We start from the raw sequence: 19,935 nt of genomic DNA, 5'->3' as shown, positions 1-19,935 counted from the left end.
ACTCTCTAAGGAACTATTACTTAGCACTTGCTTCCTTCTTCTTCTTCTTCTTCTTCTTCTTATCTGCCCAAAACTTCCTCCTCCTTTCCCTCTGCTGTCTTCATTCTTATTTCTTGCGTCCAAGCGTTTTTTAAGTTTTTAATTTCTTCCTGCTGGATTCTTGGGTGTGAAGTTTTGTGTATTGATTTTCTGTCTGTATATAGTGCGTGTGGTTGCCATTGGGCCTACCGGTTTCTGTGAGATCACTCTGGATGTCTACTAGCCAACATATTTTGAATGTTCGGCTTCCATTGGTGATGTGGAAGATTTTCTTGGTTAAGTGAGAGTCCTCTACTTGTGTTACATGACTGTAGAATTTCGTACGTCTCCTCCGTGCAAGTGAGTGAACAGCTCAGTCAGCGATGACAGTTCTGAGCTTTTGCGCATCCAGATGCCATCCTGAATTTTCGGTCCAAATACTTTTCTTAAGATCTGTCGTTCCGTTTTCTAAATGTCTTTGACATTGCACAGGGTGCTTACATAAGAACGGCTTTATGGTAGTGATGATGTTTGCCTTCGATGGATAGCGATTTCTGATTGTTCATATTCCACGTCACTGTGTAAGCTTTATGCAGTTTTTCCGCATGTGCTTCCAGTAGTTTCACTAGATACTTGAAGTGTTTCACTTGTGTGATCATCCCACACTTGGTTGCAAGGGATGGCAGGTTTGAGCTCTCGGAGTCTGTGTTTTGCATTTTTCGTAAGAGATTTGCATTCCGGTCTTGATCGCGCTCCATGAGCCTTCTCATTGGCGTGGCTGTCTATCTCTGGAGCCGAGGAAATTATTGCTAGGTCGACAACTAAAGCAAGTCAATTAATGTTGATTCGTTTATTTTTTTTGTTCTAATACTTATTCCGGGTATTTCTTTCTCTCAACTTCTGATGATCTCATCCAGTATTTGGCTAAACGGGAGTGGGGATAGTCCATCCCCCCGTCTCACTCCAATTATAATCTGAGAAGATTCGCAGATTTCGCATACGAATTTTACTTAGAGAATAGGTCTGTCAGGGTTTGTTCGATTAACATAGTTCTTTTATTATCCTCAACGTATTCCTGAAGTATATTAAACGGGTGACGCGGTCGATCGAGTCGTGGGCTTTTTCGAAGTCTCCGAAAATGACAACTGTGCAGTTTGACTTTCGGTGTTGCAGTATCATCTCGAGGTTCGAGATCTATTCCGCATACGATCGACCTGGTCGGTTGTTGCAGTCTGAGAAGCACGGTAGGTGAGAAAGCTTTGTAGGCAATATGTAGAAGTGGAATATCTCGATAATTATTTGGATGCGTCTTTTCTTTGGTGGAGGGAGAATTATAAAATTTTTCCAGTCTACTGGCATGATGCCGTTTTCCCATATATTGGCAAGGACCGCTTGTATACTGTCAAACAAGAGTTCACTTCTGATCTGGAGCATTTCTGCGATTACAGCACCTTCCCCTGCAGCTTTGTTGGTTTTGTGGTGTGAAACAATGTTTCATATTTCCTCATATGTAGGTGCAACAGTGCTTTGGCTTGGTGCAATTAAATGAAATTCGGGACTATCTGCAGGTGGTACATAGTTGTGTAGTGTCTCGAAGTACTGCTTCAGGATTTGGTTCAAATGGTTCAAATGGCTCTGAGCACTATGGGACTCAACTGCTGAGGTCATTAGTCCCCTAGAACTTAGAACTAGTTAAACCTAACTAACCTAAGGACATCACAAACATCCATGCCCGAGGCAGGATTCGAACCTGCGACCGTAGCGGTCTTGCGGTTCCAGACTGCAGCGCCTTTAACCGCACGGCCACTTCGGCCGGCCGGAGCTTCAGGATTTCTCAGTTGTCCTGCGTATTCGTGCGAAGTGTTGCATCAGGGTGACGAAAGTAAAGACTAGGTGACTTGTAGTTCACTAGTTCTTCCCAAATGTCCTGTAAAAAAACGGTGTGTTCTTCTTTTTGGAATCATTGTGAATTTCCTCTAATTTTTTGAGGTGGTATACCCGTCCAATACGCCTGCTTGTAATAGATGTTTTTCTCTGCATTTCTAAAAAGTTATGCCAACCCTCTGGATTTTTGTGGGGATGCCAGGGCTTCCAGTCTCGGCTGCGTCATTCTAGGACTCTGTCGCAGTCTTGAGGTCCACCATCTGCGTTCCCTTTACTGTGGCGGTTAAACAAGTTTTCTCGCTGATCGTTGAATGGTTTCATTAAATTCATTCCATGTTTTATTTTTTTATTTTGTGATTTTTTAATATCAATATCTTTTATTTACACCATGAGATTCTTATGTTCTAATTCGTTTCTGTGTTTCTTATAAAAATGAAAAAAGGCTTCTGTGTCCGCCACTGGAACAACTTTCTCTGAACCTCCCCTGTGAAGATCGTAGTGGTGAGTCGAACAAGAAATTGCACACAGTTGATTAGCAGTAACTCTTCTCATCCGCCACCTTTGAAGGGGGGAAAATGGATACTCAACACCCAGAACACAAAGAAAAAACCACTGCCACACGTATAAAAGTGATATGTGGCGTTATTAAATAACATCGTGATCAGGTTAATCAGTAGAAAACTGTATTTGACAACAAACTAAAACATATACATTCATCATATACGAACAGAAATAAAATGCAATTACAGTTATTAATAACTCTAGTCGATAAGTGCTTGGGATCTCCGAGGCATGCTTGAAACCAAATTTTCCGCATATTCACATTGAAGAGACCTCCAAATGCGTCGAATTTGCGTTGACTGCTGTTTCAAAGTGAATACATTTTTTCCTTGCAACTTCCTTTTATTGTAAGACCCTATATTTTCAATAGGATGTGTGTGCAGCGACTGCGAGGTCCACCTTTTTCCTTATTCCAGTCGTTGCGAAGCCTGCTGCGGTGCTTCAGATCATTGTCCTCCTGGAGTATCCAACCTTCATTTTTGTCGATAAAACAACGTATGGCAATCGGCATCAGACCTCTTTCATAAATTTGTAACACCGTCTGTGCATTTAAATTGTTGGTCAACACGCGCAAATCGCCGAAAGCTAATTTTTAGAAACACTCCAAAGACGCTACATGGACTTTGCATGGACAAACGTTCTCTCTGTTGGGTTGTGAAAGAATTAAGACGACATATTTTATCATCTGTGAGTAGCATCGAGCACGCTCTTACTTAACAGAATGGAAAGAACACATCCAAAAAGCTGTGGGGAAGACTAACCAAAGACTGCGTTTTATTGGCAGGACACTTAGAAAATGTAACAGACCTACTAAGGAGACTGCCTACACTACGCTTGTCCGTCCTCTTTCAGAATACTGCTGCGCGGTGTGGGATCCTTACCAGTTAGGACTGACGGAGTACATCGAAAATGTTCAAAGAAAAGCAGCACGTTTTGTACTATCGCGAAATATGGGAGAGAGTGTCACAGAAATGATACGGGATTTGGGCTGGAAATCATTAGAGGAAAGACGTTTTCCGTTGCGACGGAATCTTCTCACGGCCGGCCGGAGTGGCCGTGCGGTTCTAGGCGCTACGGTCTGGAGCCGAGTGACCGCTACGGCCGCAGGTTCGAATCCTGCCTCGGGCATGGTTGTGTGTGATGTCCTTAGGTTAGTTAGATTTAATTAGTTCTAAGTTCTGTGCGACTGATGACCTGAGAAGTTAAGTCGCATAGTGCTCAGAGCCATTCTTAAATCTTCTCACGAAATTCCAATCACCAACTTTCTCCTCCGAATGAGAAAATATTTTGTTGACACCGACCTACATAGGGCGGAACGATCACCACGATAAAATAAGGGAAGTCAGAGCTCGCGCGGAAAGATATTAGTGTTCATTCTTTCCGCGCACTATACGAGATTGGAATAATAGAGAATTGTGAAGGAGGTTCGATGAATCCTCTGCCAGGTACTTAAATGTGATTTGCAGGGTATCCATGTAGATGTAGATATGTGACAAAGAACATCAACAGAACATATTCACGAAGCTGATGTCTATCTAGCTGATTTTAATTCTGCCGGATGAAAGTGAAGAAAACTTTTTTTACGATGTAAGTAGGCTGACGATATGTTAAGACTGGCGCGGAACCGATAATATTGGAACCGGGTTCAGACGGACAAAAACCCGAAATGCACGAAAATTCCACGAGGGCGCCGATATTTCTGGCCGCTGCCGAAACAAATTTCAAGTCCCAGCGGCCATAAATTGGCCGAGATAATTCCAATTCAGTGCATCGGCAACTGGAATTAAATACTGTGCAGCATCGCAGGCGGGCAGCGGCACAATAGCGCCGGGCAATCCCATGGCCCCGTCCTTTCTGTTATTCTGAGCACATTTATTAGCGAAAGCTCCGCCCGGCGCGCGCTCCGCATTCTATTTCAGATAATTCATCGTCCCGGCGTTTTTGTTGTGACTTATTCCTCCCTATATACGCTGTTTACTACATGTACTCATTAATTAGGCGGTAATTACATAAATTCTGGTAAAATTTATACCGACCGGATTTTCGGGTTCTTTTTTTTTGCGAAAGGGGGATGGAGGCAGGGAATTAAAAAAAAAAGTGTGCCCGTAGAGGATAACTGGCACCCAGCGGCCAGACGCACGCCCTGTTTTGTTCGCTCGGACGCTCTGTAAATGGCAAATGAAGCCCGTGTTCTGAACACATAAATCAGGGACGAGTATAAGTCATTATCCGAACACGCGCTCGGCTCGACCGCACAACTGCGAGAGGCATTTTGCGCTGCCGCGCCCGCACGCGCATGCGCACAACTCATAACGCGCGCCGGCGCCTGATCCGCGCGGTTTAAAGCGCGGGGATTCCCCCATTGCCTGCCGCGACGCGCGCGGGCGCGTGTAAAGTGTTTTAAAAATTGGAGTTCATTTCTGCGCCGGCCGCGGGGGAAGAATTATTGTTATGTGTTGGAAAACTATTATCCATTTGTCGAGCGCGGCTTGCGGCCTAGCGCGCTGCGGCCTCGGCGGCCGTGTAAGGGCTGTAATGTATGGCCGAGGGTAAATCACGGCAGCAGCAGCGGCGGCGGCGGCAGCAGAGCCTGCATTGCTGCCAATGGAGCGCGTGGGCGGCGGGGACGGCGGGGGGCGGCGGGGGCGGCGCCGGGGCAGCTGGTGGGCGCCCGCGGCCGCGCTGAGTTATGGCGCGCCCGGTGGCTACCGCGCGCAATTAATAACGCCATCGACAGATAAATAAATAGCCGGGTGGCCCCCGGCGATACTGTGCCTGCCGCGCCAATCAATCACCCGGCGACAAGTTTTTGAGTTATTGGCCGGCGATCGGGCCGCGCCGACCTCTGCCCACTTTCTCTCTCACCTCCCGTGTCGCAGTCATCAATTGCACGGGTTGACGTCCGGAAGCGACGCTACGACATCGCGCCCTCTAGAATTCGCTGCTGAGTAATGCGCATTTCTATGCCGTATCAGCAGGCTGGTCCGTTTTTGGAAGCAGCTAACGCTGGCACAGTTCCCTTATAAGGGTATCATTATCGATACACTTATTAAAATATCGATATCAGAGGCTGGGTTACGGCGGCTACAATATCGCAGGTGTTTTAGAAGATCTGGAAGTTAAAGGTACGTCACAATGGCAAGTGGTTCCCGAGACACTGTACGCTATTTAGAGTTCTCATACAGGTCAAAGTTCTTGTTTGGGATAGGGCTCACAGGAGCGAACAAAACTTTCATTGTTAAGTATATTTGGTCTAATAGTGGAAAGGGAAAATACATGGTGTTCAGTTAATCTGAAGACGACATAGCCGGCCAGTGTGGCCGAGCGGTTCTAGGCGCTTCAGTCTGGAACCGCGCGACAGCGACGGTCGCAGGTTCGAATCCTGCCTCGGGCATGGATGTGTGTGATGTCCTTAGGTTAGTTAGGTTTAAGCAGTTCTAAGTTCTAGGGGACTGATGACCTCAGATGTTAAGTCCCATAGTGCTCAGAGCCATTTGAGCGAAGACCACATACTCGGCGCAGTAGATGACGGGCAGCGAGCATTCCGTTGCCCGACGAGTCAGAAGCCGTGTCGCCTATCTACTACCGCAGTACTAAATTAAAAATACGCGCAAATAAATTTTGTTCTCGCTCATGTCATGCAAGGAGATACTGGAGCTATCTGCCATTGTTTTCCACGCGTTTCTGACATATATTTATTATTCAACACACGATGTAATTCTCTTTGAGAAATTGAATTAACTGACTCGCGGATATTATCCCTGAATTCCTGCATCTTGTGGGGACTTGTAGTGCACACTTTATCCTTCAGTGCTCCCCACAAACATAAATCTCACGGGCTTTCATAGCGACTTCTAGCGGGCCAGATATTGTTGCTAATGACTCTGTCATGGAGCATATCATGAAATGCGTGCTAAGAAACACTGGCCGTATGAGCCCTTGCTGAATCCTGCTCAAAAAACGTGAATTTTATTTCTCTTCACTCATTCCATTCAAAACGGATGCAAAATGTTTTGTACATATCTTTCGCTATTAACAGTGTCATTAAAAACAATTTGAGCCTATTAATCTGTCATCACTAAGTGCGCCACACACACTTATTTTCTGATAGTGAAGGGGTTCCTCGTGACGCAGAATAGGCTCCAGTATCGACGTTTTGGCAATTAACATACCCGTGTAAATGGGACCAATCCTCTTCTGAAAAAAGAAAGAGGTAAGGATCCGTCCCTCTGTCATGCACTTGTTGCAGAACGCATTTGAAAAACCTAACTTTGTGCGCGAGATCGCCGGTTTTAAGTTTTCCCACTGCTGTTACTTTATCGGGACTTCGACCAGGTAACTTACAGCTCTTTGTACAGAGGTTCAATGAAGTTGCGTTTTGCTGTGAAAGACGTCGGACTTTTTAGGGGAATTTTCCAGGCGGTATGCAGTGTCATCGCGATGAGCTTCTGTGAGCATTGTACGTAGTCGGTTACCGTTCGTGTCATGAAAACTTCTCATTTCACGAAATTTATTCACTAATTTGTCAACTGCATCACGAGTCGGAATTCGTACACATGGAAACTTCTGTTCAATCTCGCGGCAATATGAGTGGACTTTGTAAGTATATAAGAAACGTAAATCAGATAAATTGAACACACTGTATATGAGTCGCGCTCGTGAAGTTCAAAGGAAGTAATTTTGTGTTAGTGAAGCGAAAGTGTGTAGAGGCGCGAGTTTTGAGCATTTTCGATCGCGGAGTGATACGTGAATATCAGCACATGCCAAATTTCGTAAGCGACCGAGTATAAATGTTGAATACATGGTGCAGTAACTAAATAATTCAATTATTCATAACGGGAGATAGTCTAGAGTAATCGAAATCTGTGGCTATGCGAGTTGAGTGCTGTTCGCCTGAGATAATCTCATGAGGGACCATAAACTGGCTACGAACATGGGAAGAAATGCTGTGTTTGATGTTGAGAGACTGTTATCATTTCAAGAAAATCCTACACGCAGGGGGAGCAGTACTTGTGTTCGACTACACACTTTGTTCAAACACATGTTCCAGTGACACTAATGTGATCACTGCCTATGTTCGACGTCAAAGCTGTGCCGGTTGGCGGTCTTCGCCTATCGATAGGTTTGTGGCGGTGTCGTGTATCGCTGAGAGGACGGCGGCGGCAACCATTACGGTTGTTACACGGTATGGCCCACGAGACAGACAGTCCGTGGTGCGTACGTCACAGCACGTGGCAGTGAAGGTCTTACGAGTGCCAGCAGCCGTCACCGGCAGCGAGCGAGTAACTGTTTCAGTTTCAGACGAGTTTAATAATTATTAACTATGCGTTAAAATGCATGTAATTTCTCGACAGCACACGACAAAAGACCTACAGAGGGTACCTTTTCAATTAAATACTGATTTCCCGTGAACCTTTCACGGAGTCAAGCTTTCACGAAGTGTAACCGACAAGCCTACTAGCGTGACGTCACAAGCTCGTTGCAGGGCCAATATATCTTGTAGGCCCCGTTCCATGAGAGGCCGCGGAGCTTTAACAAGCAACTGCAGACTCTATATGTGGCAGGACGTAACTGAACTATGTGTAACAAGTGGAGCTATGGCAGTCGGTGTTCTGTAAATGCTGTAGAAGTTTTGTAGTGATTACTGCAGTTACGTCTGTGGAGATTTTGAGTCACTGCCTTCAGAGACGAACGAGGCCTGTGTAGCACGGCCATAACGATGGTTGCTTTTGATGGAACATGGTAGATGGGGGCAGCTTCCCGCTCTGAAGGACCAAGACAAGGGGCTGTTAAGCGGTAGGCCTTCTGAGTAACTCCGTACCGAGGGAAATATGCTGCTCTGAACTCGCATTATTCATTGCTTATTGTCACTGTGTTCTGACGTAAACTCATGGGCGGTATCGTCGGTCTTTGCCTTGAAGCCCCGTAAGCATTATAAAACTCACGTAACGGAACAGACGTTATTGGTGATTGTTTGCCTATCGGTTAGTGTGTATACTGTGGTGCGAGTATAACGTCCACAGTACGATGATGTGGGAACTGGGTTGTGGTCCACTTTTGCTACCAAATCATTTTCACCTAACTGTGGAGTGCCAACTGTGTCATCGGACCTCACGTGGGTTTCCTGTATCTTGCTGGGCAGCAAGAGCTGTACCTTTTAGTATCTTCGTTACAGATGAACCTTACGTATGGTAACTACCAGTTACTTGAACATTAGACAGAAAGAAGAACTGCTGAATGGAAATGTACAACGCTGATGACAAAAGATGGACCGAGCGAGGTGGCGCAGTGGTTAGCATACTGGACTCGCATTCGGAACGACGACGATTCAATCTCGCGTCCGGCCATCATGATTTAGGTTTTCCGTGATTTCCCTAAATCGCTCCAGGCTAATGCCGGGATGGTTCCTTTGAAAGGGCATGGCCGACTTCCTTGCCCGTCCTTCCCTAATTCGATGAGACCGATGACCTCGCTGTCTGGTTCCTCCCCTTAAAAACAACAACATATGAAACTGCATAAGCCACTTCGCCGGTGTTCGCAAGTTATGTAAATATTTATTTTATATCTTTATGTCCTAAATTAAGGTGCTTTTAACATTATTAATGAGTGAATTAGATTGTAGTTCTGGATCTGAGTAATGCTTCTGTTGGTTTCAGAATTTAGTAATGCTGTTACTGGTGTTAAGTGAAAATTTTCAAGTTAGACTGCAGAGGGCCCTATGCAGAAAATTATAATATAGAGCTGTGTGGATATAGAACGACTGGAAGAGCATGAAAAGTTCACACTAAAATCTCTGTTAGAATAACATTCAGTTGGGCTCGTTTTGGAGCCATATATATCCTATTAGTATTACGGGGTTGTTGCTACTGCTATGAAATGGGATAACTAATATGTTTGGAAATAAGTGTTAGAAAAGCCCGGTGGTGTTGCTTTCGAAATTAGGTGGAGTTGAAACATGATGTAATTTAATGTCTTTCTGTAACAGCTTGTTGCCCAAAAACTCTTTCTGCGCCAGAACCTAATCGTACTATGTTTTCTATGAAGGTTTTGTCATGAGGGTTTTAGTAACTTACCAGATAAATGTATTATTAATGTTTTGATATATGTCTTTGTGGACCCCTTTTCGGAGTTTTGCCGGCCGCGGTGGCCGAGCGCTTCTAGGTGCTTCAGTCCGGAACCGCGCGACTGCTACGGTCGCAGGTTCGAATCCTGCCTCGGACATGGATGTGTGTGATGTCCTTAGGTTAGTTAGGCTTAAGTAGTTCTAATTTCTAGGGGACTGATATCGCATACGGTACACGGCGTTTCAGAAAGATTCAGTCTATTTCACAGGCTATATTTTCTACATGAATGAAGATAAAAACCAATACTAATTCTAAGTACGCTTCGCAAAATGAAAGTTCAGCATGGCGTCAGCTGTACGCTTTTGGTTCATATGATTGAGCTGGGTGTCTTTCTGATGCTACTAGTTCGCTCTCTCGTTCATTAACACTCTGTTAATTCAACATGGCGGTAAGACAGCGACAAAACGCGTTTCGCGTTACCGCTTCCAACACGTATGAGACAGTTACAACTGTCGAGTGTGATTTACGCCAGGACTACGGCATTCGAAGTGATTTTGAGCTTGTTTTTGTGAGGGTTTGTGAAAGATTCCCTGTATAGTATGTACCTCTGCTTCCAACAACTTTCAGTGAACTGCGACGCGTCACAGCAGCAGCAAATACAACTCCAGACATATTCATATATGGGACAAGTCTGACTCTTTTCTGGATGTTTATGCTGCGGCTTAAGGTGAGAAAATTGGACGTTTGTGAAATTTAAATAAAAACTTTGGTCTTAAACGTAGCTGCAAAACGTATTCCCTGATTGTAAGTGCATGTATTCACAAAGAGACGGCAACTGTCATGGGATACGCAGTAATATCGTGTCGGGCCTCCTCCTGCTCGGCGTAGAGCAGCAACACGGCCTGGCATGCACTCAACAAGTCGTTGGAAGTCGTTTGCAGAAATATTGAGCCATATTGCCTCTACAGCTGCCCGTAGCTGAGGACATGTTGCCGGTGCAGGACTTCATGCTCGGACTGACTTCTCGATTACGTCACATAAATATTCGATGGGGTTCGTGTCGAGCGATCTGCGTGGCCAAATAATTTGCTCGAATTGTCCAGAAAGTTCTTTGAACCAGTCACGAACAACTATGGCTCGGTCACATAGCACATTGTCATCCAGAAAACTTCCATTGTTTTTTGAGAACATGAAGTCCATTTATGATTGCAAATGGCCTTCAAAAGGCCGAACATAAGGATTTCCAGTCAATGATCAGTTCAGTTGGACCAGAGGATCCAGTACATTCCACGAAACACAGCCATGTCATTATGGAGCCAGTACCAGCTTGCACAGCGCATTGTTGATAACATGGGTCCAGGCCTTCGTGGGGTCTGCGCCACACTCAAATCCTACCAGCAACTCTTATCAGCTGAAATCTGGGCTCATCGCACCACGCCACACTTTTCCAGTCCTGTCTGGACCAACCAGTACGGTCACGATCTGAGAGAGGTGCTACAGACGATGCCGTCCTGTTACCAAAGGCACTCGCGCCGGTCTTCTGCTGCCATAGCCTATTAGCGCCAAATTTCGCCTCACTGTCCTAACAGATACGTTCCTCGTACGTTCCACATTGATTTTTGTGGTTATTTCACGCAGTGTTGCTTGTCTGTTAGCACTGACAACTTTACGGAAACGTTGCTGCTCTCTATCGTTAAGTGAAGGCCGTTGGCCATTACGTTGTCCGTGGTGACAGGTAATGCCTGAAATTTGCTATTCTCGACAGACTCTTGACATTTTGGATCTCGGAATATGGAATTCCCGAACGATTTACGAAATGGAGTGTCCCAAGCGTCTAGCTTCAACTACAGATCGGCGTTCCAAGTCTGATAATTCCCGTCGTGCGGCCATAATCACGTCGGAAACCTTTTCATCCGAATCGCCTGAGTACAAATGATAGCTCCGCCAATGCACTGCCCTTTTATAACTTATGTAAGCGATAATTACATCGTCTATGTATGTGCGTATCACTATTCCACGACTTTTCACATATCACTAGCCGGCCCAAGTGGCCGTGCGGTTAAAGGCGCTGCAGTCTGGAACCGCAAGACCGCTACGGTCGCAGGTACGAATCCTGCCTCGGGCATGGATGTTTGTGATGTCCTTAGGTTAGTTAGGTTTAACTAGTTCTAAGTTCTAGGGGACTAATGACCTCAGCAGTTGAGTCCCATAGTGCTCAGAGCCATTTGGACTACTTTGAACATATCACTATGCGATTTGTTTTGTCAACACAGCGTACACTTGGGATATAATAAATTTGTTATGACAATGCTGTTCATAAACCATCAGGTAGAGGCGGAAGATTTGAAGCCCAACTGAAAAAGAATGTTGGGAATGTACAACTTAATATACACTATCTAATCAAAAATATCCAGACATGTACTTGTGTCCACCCTTCTTTCTTACGATTGCTTGGACTGTGCTGTCCGCGGGAAGTGGGCGCGCGGTTTGAGGCGTCATGTCACGGACTGCAGCGGCCCCTCCCGCCGGAGGTTCGAGTCCTCTCTCGGACATGGCTGTGTGTTTTGTTCTTAGGATAAGTTAATTTAAGTAGTGTGTAAGTCTACGGATCGATAACGTAAGCAGTTTGGTCCCTTAGGAATTCACACACATTTGAACATTTTGGACTGTGCTGGGAGGATTTTCAGTGAGGTGTCTGAATGTCTGTTGGGGAATGTTAGTTCATCCTTTCTCAGGAGCCAAACCACAATAGGTAGCGATGTTGGACGCTGGGGTCTGGAGCGAAGTCGACATTCTGACTCATCGAAAGATATTTCCTTGCGTGCAGGTCGGGACTCGCGTCAGGGCAGTGCATTTCTGGAACGTTATTATCCACAAACCATTGCCTCACAGTTGATGCTTTATGACAGGTACATTGTCATGCTGTCCAATCATTAACTCCAAATTGTTCCTCTACCGTACGGGTTAAACAATTCTGTAAAACTGGTCCATATCGTTCCACATTTAGCATTTTCTCAAGCGCAACAAAAGTAACGCACCGTAACGACGACAGAACCCCATACCACAAAACGACCTCCTCCGAAATTTATTGTTGGCAATTCGCATGATGCTAGGCAATCTTCTCCGGCCATTCGCCAAAACCAATCCCTTCCATCGAATTGCCACAGGGTACAGCGTGACCCGGCATTCCACACCAGTTGCTTCAAGTCATCTACTGCCCAGTGGTATCATTCTTCACACTATCTCAAACATCGGTTAACACTGACTATATGAACGTGTGGTCTACGAGCACCTGCTCGACCATGATGATTCTTTTTAGCTTTCTACGCGCAGTCATTGTACTGGCTCGAATTCTGGCAGCACTTTGAACATCACGTCTGACTCCTTCCGTTGATATCATGCGACTTTTTACAGCCACCTTCCGCCTCACTCGATAGTTCCTCTTCGCCAGTATATGTGATCTACGTTGGTTTGGCGGCGGTAGTTCCTTCACGTTCCCATCACAATCGTATCTCCAGCAGCTGACATGGTCATCCTTAGATGGCTTAAAATGTCCCTTATTTGTTGTTCAGGCGATGTACAATGACAGTCCACGTTCGAAGTCACTGAGCTCTCCTGACCTACTCATTCTGCTGTCACTGCTTCTCTACTGACATCACGATACTACCCCTCTCCTTTTATACTGACGGGTCCGCCTCTTGTGACATCTAGTGGTTAATGCCGCATTACATAGCAGTGTCCGGATAGCGTACGTCCAAGAAATCGTAAACATAAACATTTGCTGCGTGAGGAAAATGCTTGAGGGGCGGGGGGGAGGGGGGGGGGGGGTAATATAGTGGTGCTGAACAAGCCGGTGGTCTTTTAATGTCTGAGCGGTACTATATCCTTCAGCGTATTTCATACGGTGTTTTTTTCTTTTGGATTAGGTTTGTTGAATCCTACTGCCAACAGCTTGATAGGAATACAAAAGCAACTATACAGAAAAATCACAACATATAAATGACCTGTCACTAGGACCTCCCGTCGGGCAGACGTTTCGCCGGGTGCAAGTCTTCCGATCTGACGCAACTTTGGCGACTGGCGCGTCGATGAGGATGAAATGATGATGATTAGGACAACACAACACCCAGTCCCTGAGCGGAGAAAATCTCTGACCCGGCCGGGAATCGAACCCGGGCCCTAAACAAGTGTTTCGGGTTTAGGGGGGGAGAAAGGAGTTGTTACAATTTGTACCGTCTTTCCTCTACCCCTTTTCCCGCAAAAAAAAGAAAAAAGCCCGTTGATATTGCCCCAGATTCGTTATATTTTAATAATAACAACAATAAATAAATCACATTTTTAAAATACTGCAATGATAAGTTGTTTACATCAATGCTTCAGACGTCGTTTTAGCATTACTGACAAAAAACGGTGATTCAGAAAAAATAAATCATTTGAAAACCATTTGTCCGATAATCAGAAAATTGCGTGCCCCATACAACTGATTTAAGAGCTGTAATAGCACTAAACTCTCGCAAATTTGACGTCGTAATTTATGAATACACTAAGCAGATTCAGAAGGATGTAGGGTGCAGTAGTTAGTTGGAGATGAAGAAGCTTGCAAGGGATAGAGTAGCATGGAGAGCCGCATCAAACCAGTCTCTGGACTGAAGACCACAACAACAGTATGCCACTTAGCACTACGATTGCGAATACAAAACAAATATGTAAATGTAGGGGATGCGGTTTGTTTCAGTCTTTTCCGTTTACGTCCGGAAAATTCGCGTCTTTTTGTTATGTTTTTTCTTAGCGGAAGGACTTTCAAATTTTGTCTTTCCTTACTTAACTATCTATGTTTCTGCCTGTTATGCGACTATTCTGTGGGAGTATCGGTGGTTGGTTGTGGCGTGGGAGGTGTGTGTAAGGGGGGGGGGGGCGATCATGACCCTTACGACCTCTTCCCCAATCCCCCGTGGATCCGTGGTTGGCCGGGAGCCTATATTTTCACATGGTTTTGAAGTTAGCGGCTTTACTGTGCTCGAAAAACCTTCAGGAAAACAGCAAGTGGCATTGATCTCCTCCGTCTTCTTCTACATTGCTAGAAAGGGTTATCACTGATACCGATCCTATGTAAAGGAGTTGAGCCGTGGTTGGTTCTCATTCGTAACAGTGTTGTTATTAGCTTCCTCCTCTCCCTCAGTTTTTCCAACCAGGGGGAGTCCCTAATCACTAGTTGTATCTCAGGGTATTGACTTAATGTGGCAGACTTAAATGCGCCAATCTTTAAACATTCTTTTTGTTTCACTGCAGTCGTAACTGACGATGTCCTTGGGTCAACATGTCAACACGTAGGGATGGTCTGCGCGTGCACCAGCATTGCGCTTTACCGGCAGAGATGCCACAGATAGCCATCTACCTTATTTTACAGAGCAGACAGGCCGCCAACCCCGCGTTCTCTGAACAGTCGTGGGCGCCCAACCATTTAGCACCTAATGGTAGTTTCACTGTCCTTCTACCTGCTTCCGTAGATGCTCACGACAGTAGCACGTGAACATTCGACCGGCTTCACCGTTTTCGAGATACTCGTTCACAGGCTCTGCGCAATAATAATCAACAATTCGTCAAAGTCGCTTATCCCAATGGATTCCCCATTTGCAGCCCATCTTCGCTAGGGTGATCCACCGTCCGTGTCTGCTCCGGTTGTATGCTTTTGTTACCGCGTCACGTGCCCACATCGCCACCAGGCAGCATCCGACGTTGCGGTGGGGAGTGGTCATAATGCTTTGGCTCATCAAAACATAAACAGGGGACCATCCAAAGCGTATAATTTCCACTTGTGAATGCTCATTTTCTTGTCCACACTTCGGGATTTCGACGGATTACGATAACGTTTTTGTGTCTGATGGCATAAGGAGGTTCTGGAGCCGCGGACGATGACCAAATTTATGAGCCTCTCGAGTCATTTTCGGTTCATCAGTAGAAATTCAACAGTATAGTCACAAGCGAATAATAACAACTTGTAATTGACTTAATGAGTGTATTAACAGGAACTTTGGTTCCAGAATGAGATTTTCACTCTGCAGCGGAGTGTGCGCTGATATGAAACTTCCTGGCAGATTAAAACTGTGTGCCGGACCGAGACTCGGACTCGGGACCTTTGCCTTTCGCGGACAAGTGCTCTACCAACTGAGCTACCCGTGCTTGGGTAGCTCAGTTGGTAGACCACTTGTCCGCGAAAGGCAAAGGTCCCGAGTTCGAGTCTCGGTCCGGCACGCAGTTTTAATCTGCCAGGAAGTTTCATATCAACTTGTCACCTGTTCGCGGTTTCACCATCCTTCAACCACTATAAATAGATGCTTACGACAGCAGCACGCGAACAGCCGAACACACTCGCTGAGATGTTCGTTTCCAGCCACCGGGCCAAAAAATCTGTCATTTATTAAAATCGCTTATGTCCGTGCATTTCTCCATTTGAGACCCTCATTGTAACAGCAATGATTTCACACTTGCTTCTGCTCCGCTTATATAGACTGCTCTGCAGAACTCAAGGACGAGGTAGATAAAGTAACATACCATGTTAAAATCCCGGGAGCATACTGCCAGAGGTCTCCCAGCCGTGAACAGAAAGCTGGGTGACAATGCGTGAGGACAGCGTGACTATAGCTTCAAATGGGAACTGGTCCCGCAACACGAGGTAGCTGAGGAACGGGAAAAGACAGGGTTTGTCAATCAGCTAGCTGTTACGGTGCACTGTGACGGTGTCCAACATTACAACACGGTCAGGAGACACCATTTCGATGACTTCAAATGAGGACGAAACATCGAGAAACTGGAAGAAGAACGAAGTGCTTCGCATGTAGCCCAAAGCCCAAGAGTTTGAGTATTGTTACACACGCGGGGGGAGGGGTGGGGGGAGGGTTGCAAGCCACAGGTACTACAGGAGAGGATGGGTCGAATACCTTCAACTACACCAGCAGATGACCGCTACGTTATGTAACAAACACAGAAAGGACCCATGTCAAAAAGCGGATGCAATTGCAACCACATTTTACTGGAGTGTAAGGCACGAAATCTCCCGCTCCACGGTGGCACAGCGATTGCATGGGAGTGGTCTATTTGTCCGACGACCAGTACGTTGTGTTCCGTTGACACCCGTACACCGGGCGTCACCATTTGCGATGGGGCCAAGAGCGTAGGGTCTGGACAAACGAGGAGCGGGATGGAATGCTCTTCTCGGACGAGAGCAGATTCAGTCTGAGTAGTCCTGGATGTACTCCCATATGGCGAGAGGTGGCAACACGTAATACACTCAAGAACATTGTGTAACATGATCGTTTTGGCGGTCTATGTGTTATAGTGTGGGGAGGCAAAATGTTGCATGGACGTACTGACCTCCAAACCATTGAACACGTTACAATCACCCGCCAGCATCATCGTGACTCTGTACTCCTTTTCCATATGCGCCTTTTGAGGTGTGAATTCGACCCTGATTTCATATATATGGATAACAATGCGCAGCGGCATCGAACAGCGCAAATGGAGCACCTCCTCGAACGAGAAGATATTCGGCTGATGGACTGGGCTGCCCATTCCTCCGACGTAAATAGCATTGCAAACTACGGGGTTGGGTTGGGGAGACGTATGGTTTGGAGCTCAGTACGTCCATGCAACATTTTGCCTCCCCTCACTACAACACATAGACCGCCAAAACGATCATGTTACACAATGCTCTTGAGTGTATTACGTGTTGCCACCTCTCGCCATATGGGAGTACATCCAGGACCACTCAGATTGAATGTGCTCTCGTCCGAGAAGAGCAAACTACGGGGTTGGGTTGGTGAGACGTATTGCAGGACGTCCACGTGCATCAACGACCGTCCAGCATTGTTAACCGCACTGGTGGAGCAATGAAAAGCCCGACTGCAAAAATTCCCTACCAACGTTGTGACCAGGATGGGAGCAAATTACAGAGGATGCACTGCTGTCCATGAGATATCCACTCACTTTTAAGAAGTATGCTCCACCGTTTGTAGTGTCCAGGCGACCATCATAACTCGCGGTGACTTCAATATAATCACTGTGTTTGTATACAAGTGTCATTTCTATTCGTCTCATTGCGTATTTCTGTCCTTCGGTACTATACTGTAGCTATTCTTTCTCTGTATGGTCCAAGTTTCATTGAGCTATGTTACAAAAGAAAAATTCTGAGTAGGTATTAAAATCTATGGAGAAGAAATAAAAACTTTGAGGTTCGCCGATGACATTGTAATTCTGTCAGAGACAACAAAGGACTTGGAAGAGCAGTTGAACGGAATGGACAGTGTCTTGAAAGGGGGATATAAGATGAACATCAACAAAAGAAAAACGAGGATAATGGAATGTAGTCGAATTAAGTCGGGTGATGCTGAGGGAATTAGATTAGGAAATGAGACGCTTAAAGGAGTAAATGAGTTTTTCTATTTGGGGAGCAAAATAACTGATGATGGTCGAAGTAGAGAGGATATAAAATGCAGACTGGCAATGGCAAGGAAAGCGTTTCTGAAGAAGAGAAATTTGTTAACATCGAGTATAGATTTAAGCGCCAGGAAGTCGTTTCTGAAAGTATTTGTATGGAGTGTAGCCCTGTATGGAAGTGTAACATGGACGATAAATGGTTTGGACAAGAAGAGAATAGACGCTGTGGTGCCACAGAAGAATGCTGAAGATTAGATGGCTAGGTCACATAACTAATGAGGAGGTATTGAATAGAATTGGGGAGAAGAGGAGTCTGTGGCACAACTTGACAAGAAGAAGGGACCGGTTGGTAGGACATGTTCTGAGGCATCGTTGTTGTTGTTGTTGTGGTCTTCAGTCCTGAGACTGGTTTGATGCAGCTCTCCATGCTACTCTATCCTGTGCAAGCTTCTTCATCTCCCAGTATCTACGGCAACCTACATCCTTCTGTATCTGTTTAGTGTATTTATCTCTTGGTCTTCCTCTACGATTTTTACCCTCCACGCTGCCCTCCAATACTAAACTGGTGATCCCTTGATGCCTCAGAACATGTCAAAATGGTTCAAATGGCTCTGAGCACTATGGGACTCAACTGCTGTGGTCATAAGTCCCCTAGAACTTAGAACTTGTTAAACCTAACTAACCTAAGGACATCACACACATCCATGCCCGAGGCAAGATTCGAACCTGCGACCGTAGCAGCAGCGCGGCTCCGGACTGGAGCGCCTAGAACCGCACGGCCACCGCGGCCGGCCCAGAACATGTCCTACCAACCGATCCCTTCTTCTGGTCAAGTTGTGCCACAAACTCCTCTTCTCCCCAATTCTATTCAATACCTCCTGATTAGTTATATGATCTACCCATCTAATCTTCAGCATTCTTCTGTAGCACCACATTTCGAAAGCTTCTATTCTCTTCTTGTCCAAACTAGTTATCGTCCATGTTTCACTTCGTTACATGGCTACACTCCATACAAATACTTTAAGGAACGACTTCCTGACACTTAAATCTATACTCGATGTTAACAAATTTCTCTTCTTCAGAAATACTTTCCTTGCCATTGCCAGTCTACATTTTATATCCTCTCTACTTCGACCATCATCAGTTATTTTGCTCCCCAAATAGCAAAACTCCTTTACTACTTTAAGTGTCTCATTCCCTAATCTAATTCCCTCAGCATCACCAGCGTTAACTCGACTACACACTGAGGCATCAAGGGATCACAAATTTAGCATTGGAGGGCAGCGTGAAGGGTAAAAATCGTAGAGGGAGACCAAGAGATGAATACACTAAGCAGATTCAGAAGGATGTAGGTTGCAGTATGTACTGGGAGGTGAAGAGGCTTGCACAGGACTGAAGACCACAACAACAACAACAACAACATGTTACTTGGAGTGACACATCATACGGACGCTATTTTCCTTCTTATTTTTTGCACACCAGCATACTTTCCCTACCACTCCACGTGCCCGTAACGCCACCAGTGCAGCATTCAGTCTCCCGGTGGCCATTGTGCCACATGTCCCCGACGCATCACTACGCCTTCGCTATACAACAAGTGGACCAGTCCCTTTCGATAGAACGAGCCCCGCCCTCTCGCAGCTGGAGCCTCTGTCGGCTGCGGCACAGCATCGGATGCCACATATCAGAGAACGACCGCGACAAACCGCACCGTGGCACGCAGCCGATATATATTGGCGCGTCCATCACGGCGCGGATAATTAAGTATTCCGCGTCGGCGCCTGGCGCCGTGTTATAAATCACGTGCCGTATCGGCGACTCGCTTTTGTAGCACCGGCAGGCGCACAGCTGTCCACCACCTATCCTGCCGCAAAATTAGCCACCTATGTCGCTGCATTTTCACGCTTTCGGACTGCAGTGATCCTTTTACCCCACAGATCGCAATTCAGCCTGTGTTGACGCCTTGCACGCGAGT

Source organism: Schistocerca serialis, chromosome 2 (genome assembly GCF_023864345.2).
Source record: "Schistocerca serialis cubense isolate TAMUIC-IGC-003099 chromosome 2, iqSchSeri2.2, whole genome shotgun sequence".
NCBI lineage: Eukaryota > Metazoa > Arthropoda > Insecta > Orthoptera > Acrididae > Schistocerca > Schistocerca serialis.
Note: the sequence above shows the minus strand (reverse complement) of the source record.